The sequence below is a fragment of the Carcharodon carcharias genome, chromosome 7, assembly GCF_017639515.1.
Source record: "Carcharodon carcharias isolate sCarCar2 chromosome 7, sCarCar2.pri, whole genome shotgun sequence".
Lineage (NCBI taxonomy): Eukaryota > Metazoa > Chordata > Chondrichthyes > Lamniformes > Lamnidae > Carcharodon > Carcharodon carcharias.
In genome coordinates this window covers 42,045,846-42,058,017 of record NC_054473.1, presented here as the reverse complement: position 1 = coordinate 42,058,017, position 12,172 = coordinate 42,045,846, and positions in this window count along the sequence as shown.

The following is a 12,172-nucleotide window of genomic DNA, read 5'->3' as shown; positions in this document are numbered from 1 at the left end:
ACAGGCAAGAAGCATACGCTCACTATGTGGACTATTCGCCATAAAGGCCAAAAAACCATTGTGCAGTGCCCACACCTGACACAGATGTTAGGCCTGTTGCATATGTAAATAAGCAGCCCAGCACCTGATTAGTCCTGACGCAATAGATGCCAGCTGCACTCAAAGCAGGCCGACACACAAGAGACTACCTCTTCATCTGTAGCCAACCATACGAAATAGGAGCAGAAGTTGGCCATTCGGCCCCTCAAACCTTCTCCGCCATTCAATAAGATCATGGCTGATCTGTTTGTGCTTCAAATTCCACATTCCCATCTACCCCTAAAAATCTTTGATTCCCTTGCCTAACAAGAATCTATTTACCTCTGCCTTTAAAATATTCAATGACCTTACCTCCACCGCCTTCTGACTCTGAGAGTTCCAAAGCCTCTGAACCCTCTGAGAGAAAAAGCTTCTCCTCAGCTCTGTCCTAAAAGGACTACCCCTAATTTTAAAACAGTGCCATCTAGTTCTGGACACACACACAATAGGAAACATCCTTTCCACATCCACCTTATCGAGACCATTCAGGATCTTGTGTACTTCAATCAAGTCACCCCTCACTCTTCTGAACTCCAGTGGAAACAATCTGTCCAACCTTTCCTCATAAGACAACCCGCTCATTCCAGTTATCGACCCAGTAAACCTCCTCTGAACCCGCCTCCAATTTAGTTACATCCTTCCTTAAATAAGAACACACTATTCGAGATATGGTCTCACCAACTGAAGCATAATGTTCTTATCTTTATGTTCAATTTCTCTTGTAATAAAGGGTAGCATTCCATTAACCTTCTTAATTACTTGCTGTACCTGCAAACTAACACTTTGTGACTCAAGCACTAGAACACCTAGATCCCTCTGATTCCTGGAATTCTGCAGTTGTTCTCTGTTTAAGTAATACTCTGGTTTTTTATTCTTCCTGTCAAAGTGAACAACTTCACATTTTCCCACATTATGCTCCCCCTGCCACATTTTTGCCCACTCATTCAACCTATCTATATCTGTCTGCAGCCTCCTTATGTCATCTTCACAACATACTTTCCTACCTATCTTTGTGTTGTCTGCAAACTTAGCTACCATGCCTTTGATCCCCTTACCTAAGTAATTGATATAACTTGTAAGAATTTCAGTCCCCAGCACAGACCCTTGTGGGACTCCACTCGTTACATCCTGCCAATCAGGAAAAATACCCATTTATGCACACTCTCTATTTTCTGCCAGCCAGCCAATCTTCTATCTATATTAATAAGTTACCCACTACACCATGAGCTTCTATTTTCTGCAATATCTGTTGATGTGACACCTTATCAAATGCCTTCTTGAAATCCAAGTACAGCACGTCTTCGGGCTCCCCTTTATCCATTGCACCTGTCACTCCTTCAAAGAACTCCAATAAATTGATTAAACATAATTTCCCTTTCACAATATCATGCTGACTCTTCCCGATTACCTTGAATTTCTCTTAGTGCCTAGCTATAACCTTCTTAATGATTGATTCTAACACTTTCCCCATGACAGTCAAGTTAACTGGCCTATAGCTTCCTGCCTCCCTCTGCCTATAACAGAGGGGTTATATTTGCTACTTTCCAGAATCTGGAAAATTTTGGAAAATTAACACCAACGCATCTGCTACCTCATTAGCCACTTCTTTTAAGACCCAAGGATGAAGTCCATTAGGGTGTGGAGACTTGTCAACCTGCAGCTTCATCAGTTTGCTCAGTACTGCTTTCCTAGTGATTGTAATTTCACAAAGTTCCCTTCTCCCTTCCACCTTCTGATTTACAGCTATTACTGGAATGTTTACTGGAATGTATTTTGTATCTTCTATAGTGAAGAGAGAAGCAAAAGATTTGTTCACTTCATCCGCCATTTCTTATTATCTACTATTAACTCCCCATTCTCACTCTCTACAGGACCAACATCCATTTTACTTACTCTTTTCCTTTTTAAATGCCTGTAGAAACTCTTGCTTTCCGTTTTTACATTTCTAGCCAGCTTCCTCTCATACTGTAATTTCTTTCTCCTGATTAACGTTTTACTCATTCTCTGCCATTCTTTATATTCTGACCAATCGTCTGACCTGCCACTCATTTTCGCAGTTGTATGCTTTTTCCTTAAGTTTGATGCTTTCCTTAATTTCTTTAGTTAACCACAGATGGTGGGTCCTCCCCTTAGAATTTTTAGTTACAGTATGAATATACTTATTGGCTGAATATTTCACTGAGCAAACAGGCTCGCACTCAACCCGCTCAAGCGTAAAATGACACGCGATGAGATCAGACGAGCGTCCCGACATCATCGCGCACTCGCGCCACGTTTCAGTCAGTGGGTGCCGACAATTAACAGGCCTATTAAGGCCATTAAAGTATTAATTAAATGCAATTTTTTGCTGCCCATCCAGCCTTACAGTTGGCAGGCAGGCAAATCAGCCAGGCAGCCTTCGGATTTTTTATGATACCTCATCCATGGGTGGGATGAGGTTTCCAACAGGAATTAAGAATAAAAAAGTTGAAATATCATTTATAACGTGTCCTTCCCCATGTGACAGTCACATGAGGGGACATGTTTCTAAAATCTCTAAGTTGCTTTTGATTTTAAAAATCTTCAGCTCCCTGAGACAGCTCTGTGCCTCAAGGAGCTTTCTTAACACACATCTGCGCGCATGCGCAAACTTCCACGCTCGCCCCCTCCCGCCCCCACCCCAGCAGCATTCTGCGTTGCAGTGAACGTTTCACACTAGCTCGCCATTAATTGGCCAGCCAGCCATGAAATCGATGTTGGGCCCTCCCATCATGCCTGCCTGACCGGATTGCTACTCGCGATTGGGTCCGCGCCGCCATTTTAGGCCCACCCAGTGTGAATCACAGCTCCCGAGGTCAGCGGGAGTGAGTGGGCGGTGGCGGGATTGCAATGGCCGCCGGGTCCAATGGTGACCCGATGGCCTGTTTAAAAAAGCTGCTGCAGCCTTTCAAAGGCTGTGAATCATGGCCGGTGAAAGGGCTCCCCAGAGCGCTGCTGGTGAACAGGCCAGACAAGAGGGTGGGTCGGGGGGCACTGTGCCCCTTGTTTTTCCAATGATTGCCTTGGCTGCCCTCCTCGAGGAGGTGGCAGCACGGCGGGAGGTCCTTGAACCCCAGGATGGAAGGAGGATGCCCCCCTACATGATCAAATGTGCATGGGAGGAGGTGCCAGAGGTCATGAGCTCCCACAACGTGGTGCAGTGCACCTGGGTCTAGTGTCGCAAGCGCTTCAATGACCTGTTGCGCTCAGGAAGGGTGAGTACCAATGTTGGCATTGGTCACAACCCAGCAGGTAGGCATTCCCCCCGGTGCCCGCCCACCCCCCCAAAGTCTGAGTGTAGTGACTGCATTGACGGCATATGTCCTTCGCTAGGTGGGCCAGCAGATATTGCCCATGCTGACGACGCCCTGAGAGGGTGGTGAAGAGATGGGTTCTGCCCCCGCAGCATGTGGTACGCTGAGACCCACATTACTGTTTTGGGGGTAACCTGGAGGAGCTTCACCTAGGCTGAGTGCTGGAACTCCAGGACATGTCAAAGTCAGGGTGATGACACGCGGGGAGGGGAGCTTCAAGGTGGTATGATCTGCTGTCCTCTGTGCTCCACATGCTTGCTCCTCCTTGGTATGAAAGGTTAGACTGTGTGGTACCTAATATGATGTAGGCAGCATTTTGCCAAGGGGGTGGTGGGGTGGAGACAAGCCTAACATCTTTGTGTGAGCATTTAACAGCAGCAGGATGAGGAGACACTGGAGCCCTGCAATGTCCCACTCTGGTTGGGATAGGCCATCTGCAAAGAGAGTCCAGGTACAAGTAGCACTAATCACTGCTTTTCTCTCCTTTTCAGGAGAAGAATACACATAATGCTGCGGAGGGGGTGAGGACTGGCAGCGGCCCAGCACAGTTGCTGATTCCCAGCCTCTCCGGGCAGGAGATCCTAGATTTGGAGAGGCGCCATGCGCCCAGGTCCACCAGTGTCGGTGAGGCTGGGGTGCCACGGGTAGGTATGTTTGCCCAGCAGTGAGGTCACCATTGTTCTCCCAACAGCCATGGCAGTGCTGAATGTTCAGTGATTGAAGTTTGCAACATGGCTTGACCATTGCTTATGGAAGGATGAGCACATAATGATCCGGGGGACAGGGGTGCACATTGACATTGTCTCCATGTTAACTGACCCAATGTCTTTGTTCCTCCTTTCAGCATCATCGGAGCAGGGCTGGGAGGAGGAGCAGCAGAGGCCCCTCTCACACCTGAGGGTCCTGAAGTTTCACCAGCGTCACACCATCTCTGCCAGGCAGGCACCAGCACAGATACTAGCACCTCGGTGGGAATTAGAACATCGGCTAGTGTCCCGGGGCACAGCGGTGAGGGCACTTCACAGTAGGTGCAGGAGCTGGCAGAGACAGAGTGCCCATGGCGCCAGCAGTCAGAGGACTGCAGGGGACCAGGCACATGCTCAGTCGGTGCCTGATGATGTGCCTCTGGGGTTGTCTGCAACGCAGCAAATGCAGGAAATGCAGCTGAGTGTGCGGGGGCATCGGAGGAGATACATGAGGCTATGCTTGACTTGGTCTCCATGGTGGAAGAGTCTACGCGGACTATCACCGATGCAATGAGCCTCATGTCCGAGCGCCATGCGTCCTCCGTGGATAGAGTGGTGACTCTCGTGGAGAGGCTCATCCAGAAGAGCCATCAGGGCTTCCTGGGGATGGACTCGGACCAGCAAGCCCTCACATCGGCATTGACCTCAGCTGGTCAGTGCCAGTGTGGGAGATGGTCTGGGCACCAAGTTACCAAGCTCGGCGCCCATCCATCCACGGTGAAGAGGGAGGTCCGAAGTGACCTCACGTCAGCGCAGCAGCTGCCTGTCATCTCTGTGGGCTCCTCTCAGGGCGCTCCAGATGAGGGCGGCAGCTCCTTCGCCCCTCTGCCAGTGACTGTTGTAACCGGTGAGTCTGTGATGACTGGGGCAATGCCAACTGTGGAACTGTGTGTGGGGGCCAGCACAAGCTTCATGGACCAGAGGATGACCTCCAAGGTCATTGAGGCCAGCAGGACAGCAGTCAGCAGGCTGTCTCAGATCCACTCCCAGCGAAGGATCAGCATCAAGACATAGCACCCGAAAATGTAAACATAAGGCACCTTAGGCACACCACGGGTTTATCACTGGTGCTTTTGTGTTAGCCTGCAATGAGGTCTTTGAGTTGGTGTGATTTTTAACACCTTTTTCAATTTGCTTCAATAAATTTATTTTTTTGCAATATTAAATTCAGACATGTCACCATGGCTGAGGTTGACTCTTTTCTTCTGCAAGTGGATGGTTTCCAATAATGTAATGAGGGGTTTGTGGGACATTCAGCTTTATTACCAAGGACCTTAGTTAATATTCCTAATGAGGCAGATTTTGCACTTAGGTCTCGAATATGGAGCCTGCAGCCCAGGCTTGTCCTGGAGGTCCATATGTGGTGTGCTAGCTGAAGGTTCATTGGATTAAATCCTCCCGGGTGTCCCTGCCTCCCTGGAGTGTGCCCGGGTCAGCGTCAACCCCCTCAGCATTTCCCTGTGCGTGCTCATCCTCGGACTCACTGCTGGACTCATCGTGTGCAGCCGCAGCCACTGTGTCTACATCTTCATTGTCCACAGCGCCAGATTGTGGAGAGCACAGCATGCAACCACTATCAGTGACACACGATCTGGGAGCTACTGGAGTGCGCCCCCTGAGCGGTCCAGCATCAGAAGTACATCTTGAGAAGACCAATGGCTCTCTCCACCACAGCCGCTGCTCAGCTTCTGTTCTTGGATGGTGGAGAGGCTTCATGAGCCACCTTCTGAGGGGATAGCCCTTGTCTCCCAGCAGCCATCCATCAAGCTGGGCTGGAGCACTGAAGAACCCCGGCACCCAGGAGTGCCTGAGGATGTAGGCATCGTGGGAGCTGCCTGGTTACCTTGCACAGACTTGTAGAATCAGCATCCTGTGATCACACACTATCTGCACGTTCATGGAGTGGAAGCCCTTCCTGTTGACAAAGGCACTGGATTCACCTGCTGGCGCCTTGATGGCCACATGTGTACAGTCTATTGCACCCTGGACGCGGGGGAAGCCAGCAATGGCCACGAAGCCTCTGGCTCGCTGTGTCTGGCTTGCCTGGTCTCAATGATAGTGGATGCAGGTCAATGCACACCTGAAATAAGAGCATTTGTGACCTGCTTGACACAAGTGTGGACAGCTGATTGGGAGACACCGCAAAGACCACCCATCGAGCCCTGGAAGGAGCCAGAGGCATAGCAGATGAGGGCAGCTGTGACCTTTAGAGCCACAGGCATGGGATGTCCACCCACACAGTTAGGGGAGATCTCGGGCCCAATCATCTAGCAGATATAGTTGACCCTCTCCCTTGAGAGGCGGAGCCTCTTCGGCACTGCACCTCAGACATATTGAGGTAGCTGCTTTGCTGTCTGTATATCCTGGCAGTAGGATAGTGGCATCTTCTGTGGCCTCTTCCGCCTTGGAATACCTCTTGGCCCTGCACCCCTTGTGCCTGCGCCTGACCTCCAAAAGGTGGCTCCCCTGGAGGCTGAATGTACATTCCTGGCCTCCTCCCCCTTCTAGCCCTCCTTTCCTCCTCAGAGGAGGTGTCTCCAGAGGAGAGTTCAGTTCCCATTCCCAGGCTAAGGGAAGGCTTCCTGAAACCTGCAGGCCCAAAAAAGATTCCTCTCTGCCGAGTGCTGACCTGAAGGTCGTGAGTCCAGACCAAGCAGCTGGTATGCGTTTTGAAGTATTGCAGATCACACAGGCAAGTATCAGTAACTTTGAAAAAACAATGTTTGACAGAGCACACTCGCGACCCAAGTGAGTCCTCTTATCCCGCCCGTGGATGAGGTTTATACAAATGTGTCCTACCCACCTGTCTGTTGCGCCCGTGCAACGACCTGAAGATTGCACAGGTGCTGAAAATTCACCGTCAATTAGCGCCTCAAGGGCCTTAAGTGGCCCGTTAATTAATGGCGGGCGTGTAGCGGAGATCATCGTGCACCTGCCCAATGAAATATCGTGATGGTGTGTGGTAACATCGGGACGCTCGCCCGATGTCACCACGGGTCATTTTACATGCATGCAAGCGGGGCCTGCCCCCACATGCCAACCGGAAAATTCTGCCCATGGAGAAAGCAAGAATCTCCTCCTGAGGAGACTAGTTCCTCACAGCACTCCGATTCACTCTCTCAATACCTTAACATACATTTGGAATTCCCTGACACTTTTTTCATCAATATCATTGGTCAAGGCCCCAACATTCACTCCCTCTGGTTAAGACTGCAACCAATAAACAGTAGCCACTAATAGTATGGTCTGCTCCACACTGGGGAGATCAACTGCAGATTAGATAATCACTATGCCTAAAACTTCTGTTTTGTCTGCCAGTGTAACCCTAACCTCTTTCTAGCTAACCACTCTCAATACAATTCCCATAACCTCTCCATTCTGGACCCCTACAATGGAAGAGAATTTCATCTTTTTTTTGGATACAATGCAGCCCTCTGATCTCAACACTGAATTTATTAATTTCAGACCTGAACTAAATCCGCCATGTAAAATGATAGTAGGGGTTGCCGGGGGTGTGAGGTGCATCTATTTTCTGAGATGAGAGAATAAAGCTTATCCTTTGAGTTGGAGACTATTGAAACACAGATAATGCCTGGAGGGCAGGCTCTGTGTTTGTTTCTTTTTTCACTATGCACTGTAGGCATTTTTTGTTTAATATCTGATATAATTTGCTGACTTTGAAGGGGCAAAATTGGGTAGCCCTCAAACTGGGCTTGGAGTTTGTAATGTGCGATTAATCTGCACATGTTCCTTCTAATGTGTGTACCTCCTCATTTACATGATTACTGTGTGCAGCCCAATGGTAAATACAGTAGCTCCATGTCTCAGCAGTGAGCCCACATTCATGCCAGGCTAGCGCAACTTAAAGCACACCTTTAAGCACTGGTTAAAGCCAGGCTGCATTCTAGCTGCTGCACATTGTAGAAGTAGCCGGGGGAAGACATTCAGAGCAGGAAGAAGAGACTAATGGCGCAACACATCAAAGAATATTCTCCAAGGTTCTTAGATGCAACACTGGAAACCTTGATGCAGGAAGTGAAGGAGAAGAGAGAGGTCCTGTATCCACTGGGGACTAATATGCCCTCCTGACAGATATTATGAAGATAGTGGGACCAGATAGCTTTTGGAGTCACAGCCTGAAGTCTAGCCCTGAGGACCTTGACGCAGTGCAGTTAGAAGTTTAATGACCCCACATGAGTAATCAAGGTCAATAAATGCATCTTCAAATGTCACACCCACTATTTAAACAATTAGCCACAAACACTGCTCAATTCATCACACCCCTATTACTCACCTAGCAACAATTTCCACCAAGCATTACTTATGCCTCACATTCATAGCTTCACCTCACCTTCACATATTTAGCAATGTTGCAAGCCACACCCACAGGTCACAGCTTGTATACATTTGCAAGAAGAACTTCAGAGTGTATATTCTTGGTCCTGAGTATATTGCTCAAAAAATAGTGGAAAAAAATCTAAAATTGGGATTCTTTGAGTTAGTGCTTCTGTTTTCAAAAATGAACATTCTATGAAGCACAGTGGTGATGTCCCACAATTTCAATAACTCCTCAATAAATGAAAATTGCCTTGAATGAATTCTTATTTCTCTTCGTAACCATGAATTTATGCAAACTGAAGATGCACAAAAGCTTAATAAATCAAACTGCTGCTCAGCCTGTGGATCTGGGAAAGCTTGGTGAATTTTATAATGTGGTTTGCCTTTGACATTGCATTGCAAAATTGACATTTTTCTTCTAGACATCCATAGTTCAAAATAGACAGTTTTCCAACAGTACTAATACATTATAGCCAGGGTTTTACAGGCCTGCTGCAACGTGTCTCCCCCCAGCAGATGCAGTGAGCCATTTAAATCTCTTTTCGGTTCGACAGGACCGTAATGTCCTGCTGGGCAGGAGGGGCCGTAAAATCCTGGCTTATGTTACAATTTTGCTTCGGTGATGTTTCCAATTGGTATGTTGAATGTTTTGATAATTAAATCTGATCTCACTTTATGATAGGTTTGTGCAAAACAATGCAGGCAAGTGATGATGGCTATGTCTTAAGTGCCCACTAAATGGCAATTCAATCCTGTAAAATAGATCATAAAATTACATGTAATGTGACAGTGTATTAAACCTGGTCATTGCTAATGAACATCCAAAAGTGACTATGAATATTATAAGGATGAATCTAACCTCAATGTGTGTACTACAAATGACACCAATAAATTTATAGTCAAAATTCTGTGCACTATGTACATAATCCATTGACAGGGTCAATTATACAATTAAAGGACCTGCCCGTCCAACATTAAGGTTGGCAGGTCGGCCAGGAGCCCCAGCAGGGAATAGAAAAAACATGAAACTCCATCCACCAGCAGGATGAGGTTTCATGTGGGGTTTTTAAAAGTTTAATAAACTTATTATGTAAATTATGAACAAGTCCCATCTCATGTGACATTGTCACATGAAGGGGACATGTTAGGGAATTTTTTTTCTAATTTTTCATATTTTTAAAAGTGTCAGCGATCTCCCTGAGACAGCACTTAGCCTCAGGAAGCTGTGCACTCTTTCGTGCGCATGCGCCAAAGAGCGCACACTCGCATTTAGGGAATCTCCCCCCGCCTGCACAGGAAACGCATAGCGCTTCCTGCCGGACGTCACGCTGGGCGGGCCTTAATTGGCCCGCCCACTTAAAATGGCGGCGGGGCCCGCTTCTCCGATGGGGATCGGCTCCCCACCTGCCGGAGATTGGGTCGGGCCCACCCACCTGATAGGCAGAAAATTCTGTCCCATGTGTCTCTGCAACATATGAGGGCTCATTTTAACTGATGGTATATAAAGGGTGTTGTCCAATTGACCATCCATTATATACATCACCCAATTTTTCCCTTTATCAACTTGAGTGGAAAGGAAATTTATGAGGACATGTAATGGGCAGCCACCCTGTTACTGGCTGTTTTACACACAGTTAAAATCACCCTCAGTGAGTATTAGAAACTTATTTAAAAAATAATTCTTTATCATTCATTGTTATAAAAATGCATTTTGATCCAAGGACAGTTGAAATATTTGAACATGAAAGGAAGCTAACAAAACTGACACAGGAAATAACAAAGAATAGAATGTTTGAGAAATATTGGTGTTAAAATCTCTGTGAGACTCATTGAATGTCACTGGCAACATGTATTTCCTTTGCTGAAGTATTAAGAGTAGCAATTTGCCTAGGCCTGTGTTCAGTCTCAAAATCAGCCTGTACAGACTATATGGGCACAATTAGGAACCAAACTGGTTAGGAGCCTCCTTTCATTAAATAGGCAACATGCCAATGTAGCTAATCTTAATGATTGATAGCTTGCCAATCTAGGAGTAGAAACATTGGCAGTTATTTAAAGGCAGCTTGCACCTCTTAAAGGGGAGGTGCACTTTGCCGATTGTAGGGGGTGGTGGTGTGAGTCAGTTTCACCTCTGACTTCTGAGTGGTTCGAATCACTCCCGCTCCCTGGGTTCTAGACCTTAGACTTATTTGGGGGTTGTGACAAAGTGCAGCAGACACCTGGTTTTGGTGCAAGAAAAAAACTGAGTTTATTGAAGTCACAAATGAACTTATAACATTAGGATTACACTGAGATTATACAGACCTACAAAGTACACTTAGTTAGGAATGGGAAGCACATGGAATAATGAGGGAAAATCATGCTACTAATCCCCTTACCCTTGTCCCACCTCCAAAACCTAACTAAATTGAACTAGGAGAGGTCAGGGATCATACTCACCAAACCAAGGTTCCTTGACAGCTTGAAATCCAGCCAGGTAAGCCGGTTGCAGCTTTGGGGTACGCTCTTTGTGTCTTCTGGGGCCTGCCATCCCCACGTGGTCCTGGTGTGTGGAATCTGCGAAGATTCCTCAGTTGAGTGGAGGATGCGGTTGTGGGTGGTCAGTCTTTGTGGAGGGCTGCGGTTGCGGCCTTGTTGTCTTCGGTTGAGCCTGCCACCCCCAGATCTTCTTGCTTAAACTCTGTTTCAACAGCTCCCAACTGCTCACTGCCTGCTAGCTGGTTTCCCTTTCTGTCAGCTTTCAAAACTGCAACCCTTCTAGCAGATTTCTCCCTCTCACCTTTCTGCTAGCAGGTTTCTCCCTCTCACCCTTCTGCTAGCTGGTTGCTCTCTCTCTCTCTCTCGTAACAGACCAGGCCAGTTATACTGTCTTTCAAATTTCTTATCGGAATCCAAATCAAGGTTAATTCTTTGTTTGACTTTGGTGGGCTTCCTTAGGTGATTGTATGTCTCGTTGTTTTTAATGGGCTCGCATGATGTTTATCATTGTCTTCCTGCCTAGTAATTAGTTTTTGAACTGAAAGCCATTGTATGTGTGGAATATTGATGGCTTCACAAAATTGAATTGATTGTCCCTTCCTGCCTTAGTAGTTAGTAGCGATTATTTATGCAAGAGTTTGATGGGCTTCAGTTTCGTGTGAGGTGAAGTCTTTCTCTGGGTTGATTGTATTAAAGGGAAGAATGCGTATTCTGTCTCCTTTCGTTGTCTGTTTTCAAGTAAAACAATCCCCACTGTACTCAATAAGCCCGGGCATCTGCAGTCCCAGGTCTTCATGGGCCCAGCCTCCTGTCTGCAGGGTTTTACACTTAACTCAGCAGTTTAAAAGTCCAAGAGTCATATTCTTGTTGACGATATGAAAAATTTTGAGAACCCTTCAGGTAGACAACTGTCGCTAGCACAAGAAGGAAGCCGCTAGGGCCCTCTGGTTCTTGGATCTTGTTTTGGTGGTACTGGTGGAAGAGACCAGGAGGCGAACGTCCTCTCAGGAGGCAGGAAGGTCTCCAACAACATGTTCAGCAAAAGTGCACAGAGATGACAGAGCGGATCGGCATCTTGCCTCAGATTTGCGCAATGCAAATTTACCAAATTAAGCTAAAGCAGCCAGCACAGCAACCTACAACAAGTGGAGGGAGGATTCATTTAAACTGTTACTTTCATTGACCCATGTTTGCTGCAAG